The sequence below is a fragment of the Pteronotus mesoamericanus genome, unplaced genomic scaffold (assembly GCF_021234165.1).
Source record: "Pteronotus mesoamericanus isolate MK-2021 breed Mesoamerican mustached bat unplaced genomic scaffold, CSHL_Meso_final scaffold_476, whole genome shotgun sequence".
NCBI lineage: Eukaryota > Metazoa > Chordata > Mammalia > Chiroptera > Mormoopidae > Pteronotus > Pteronotus mesoamericanus.
The window spans coordinates 1966932-1970702 of NW_026555318.1; positions in this window are offsets into that span (position 1 = coordinate 1966932).

The window sequence follows — 3771 nt, forward strand, 5'->3', positions numbered from 1 at the left end:
AATGTGAGGTGACTATTTTAAGTAATGATCTTATTGAGCCCAAGACTGGTTTTAAAGTTACCTCAATCTCTTTATTTTCCTCCCCTTTGAATTTAGTTTGGGGAAGAGAGTTTTAATCTAGAACCGTCAAAGTGAAGTGTGTAAACCCCAATGTCCCTCTTATTTTTATAATGCCACCTAAATGGTGATCCATCTCATGGGCTTTGTTTTCGTCTCACTTTGTTTATGTTTTCAGTCTGTTTTGTCTTAAAAATTGGATTTTAAGTTCTTCTGGACTCTAGAGAGATAGCTGTGCGGTCAGTTCAGCATAATGTAGTTCATTGACCATAGTGCACTAAGCTAGAATTGGATCACTTTGATATAAAAGTCTCTATCTACTGTGCCTTCATTCCTACTTTCATAAATACGAGATGGAGCATGATTAATTCTCTGTTTCCTCTTAGTTGCATAGGTAATTTTCCATCAATTAGAACTTGATAGTTCTAGTGCAAGTACACCCTCCACTTGGCCTTTTTTGAACTTTTGTTCAAGCAGTGAGTTGCTCATATCCTTTAGAATATCAGCAGAGGCTAAAGAAAGACACCCTGGCTACTTAACCACAACACAGTCAACAGGATGAAGGAAATTATACTGTAAGTTAATGGGTAAGATGTGACTGTCCCAACTTTTGACTTTTTTCCTCTTGCTGCCTGAGTCTCAATTTCCCAAAGAACAAATTTCTCAGGAGTGCTGGATTGCAGAGGAGTGAAGACAAATTTGCTCGGAGATCTTACATATTTTATTGACACCACACTCAGCTGTTATATCCATTTTGGGAAATCTCCATAATTTTCAACTTGTAAACTTTTTAAGACCTTTCTGCCTTTTACGTGTGTGTAATCTGAGTGGTGTTATCAATGTTTTTGTAAATATTTACTATGTTTTTCTATTTAGCTTATTAATTCCAACAATTTTGTATTTCAATAAAACATTTGTAAACATTGCAACTGGTCGATTGCCCTTTTTCTCTCTGCACTATACCTTTTTATTTCCATAAAATATATCCCTCTTCACTTCCCTCTTTTTTTTTTTTAATTAGAGTTTAGACCCTTTTTTACTCCCTTTTGAGAACTATTCTGATCATAATCTTATGTTCCTGCCAGCCCCTGCCCATAATGACGGATCTAAGAGATAGGCACCATGACCTAATCCAGGCCAGTCAGGGGTTTTCCAGGGACTTTACACATGAGTTCTGAGTTTTTCTCCACACTCAAAAGGCCTTGGACCTACATCAGTAAAAAGTTTTAAATATGCATGTGGGTTGTTGTTTTTTTTAATGATTTCCTACTTTAACAATATTTTTTTTTCTTTTATTGATTCTAAAGGGGAATGGAGAGAGAAAGAGAGGGAAAGAAATATCAGTGTGAGAGAGAAACATCGATTGGTTGCCTCTTGCACACGCCCTGACAGGGGACCAAACCTGCAACCATGGCATGTGCCCTGACTGGGAATTGAATCCACGGCCTTTTGGTTTGCAGGACAATGCCCAACCAACTGAGCTACACCGGCCAGGGCTTAACAACTATTTTGATAAATCTAGTCAACTACCTGATATCGATAAATTATATTGAGACAACTAGCTAAGGGAAAAAACAAAGAAATGTTAGGTAAATCCAACCTCTCCTGATATCTTACACCAAAGTCAAATTCAAATAGACTAAATATTTAAATGTCAAAAATAAAACTTAAATGGCACTAGAAGAAAAGTAATCTTGAGTTACAGAGGGATCACCTAAACATATCCCCAAGGGTACTGTTGACAAAAATATGGAAAAATGAGTTATCAGAATCAGGACAAAAAGGCCAAGCTCTTTGTCCCAGACTCTCACTTTCAGAAGAAATCTGGTTCAAGGGCAGAATTGGACATGTGCAAAAAGCTAAGTAAAAATACACAGATGCAAGTTCTAGTAACAGGAAATATCAATATCCTTGTTATGACAGGTTTGCAAAATGCTACCATAGGCAAAGTAAATAAGGGATCTCTGCTCTTTCTCTCAGCTATATGTAAATCTACAATTATCTCCCAAAAGCCATATACAAAGATGTTCATTGAAATTTCTGTAATAATAAAATTGGAATTAACCTAAATGTTCGAACAGGAGACATTTAGTAAAACAATTAGTTTAAATTATGGTAAAATGAGGAATATCAGGTACTCATTAAGAATGATCCTGTGTGTTACTGACATGAAAAGTTATTCAGGACATTGCTGAATAAAGAAAACATTGCAAATCAAAGGTGAAACCCCTCTTTGGTAAGTATGCAACTGTTCACAAAATAAATAGTGGGAGAAAAGCATATACACCCTCTTTAGAAAGAAAGAAAAACCCTCCTCTGGAACATTTCCCTTTTGAAAGTAGAAGTTTACCCCTGATCAGTAAAGTATGTGCAAGGAACATTTGAAATAAATATATTCCTGACTCTTCATTCCTTAAGCCACTGACATTCTAGGAGATAAAAATTCTAGTGCTAATAAACTTAGCTATTATACACATTTAGACCCTTTACAGAATGTAATTTCCTACATATATGAAATGTGGCTTAGATAAGTCGATATTACATCAATTATAAGTTCCAAAAGAATGGATATAGAGAAAATAAGGGATCCAAAAATTGTATTAGTTGATAGATTTGTTCTGCTGCAATGAGACTAATTCATTAACTTTTCAAGTATAATAGAATACATTAATAGGCTCTGTCTTGCCTGCCTAGCATCCCTTTCCTCAGTAATTCCACTTTTGGAAAACTATTCTGAAAATTGAAAAGCAAAATGTTTGTGTCCAAAAGCATTCACTGAAGCGTTATTTACACCAGTAGAAAACAGAACAGCAGAGATGGTCTGAATTGGTTAGGCTAATACATCCTTATTCACCATGTATTACACAGCCATTGAAAACCATGTTTTGTCCTGCCTGGGTAACTTACTTGGTTGGAGCATCCTGATGTACCAGGGTTGCAGATTCAATCCCCAATCAGGGCACATGGAAGATTCAACCAATGCGTGTGTGGATGGGTGGAGCAGCGAATCGATGTTTCTCTCCCTCTTTCTCTAAAATCCACTAAAACAAAATAAAAATCATGTTTTCCCAGAACATTTAATAGTACAGGAAAGTGGGGTTGGGTGTGTGGGAGGGGGAGATGCAAAACTATCCTGTATGATCAGAACTCATTGAGTTACATTATAAAATGGTGCATTTTACTGTGAGTTACACTGCAATAAAACAGGGAGGAAAAGCTATTTTTTAGACAGTATGTGGCTCAAATATAAACCAATGCCTCTCATACTTAGGGATCTTGTTACACTGCAGATTCTGATTCAGTGAGTTAGTAGGTCTGGGGCGGGGCTGGAGACTGTATTATTAATGGGTTCCTAAGTGATGCCAACGCTGATGGTTGGAGACCCTACTTGGAACAGCAAAGGTATAAACTACATACCAGCACCTCTCTATGTGTAGTCCCTGGACCAGCAGTATTAGCATGACCTGGCTGACAGCTTGTTAGAAATTCTAATTATTGGGCCCACCCCAGAACTGTCTTGAGAGCACTCACATTAACAAGCACCGCAGTTAAATTCTGATGCACGCCAAAATGAGAGAACCAAAGTTACATGAAGGGCCTATTGTGGCAAAACATTCGCTGATTTTCTCTGGATAATGAGATTTGAGTAATTTTTTTTTTATATTTTTCTATAGTTTACAAAAATAATGTTACATGTCTTCTTTCAAAGTGAAA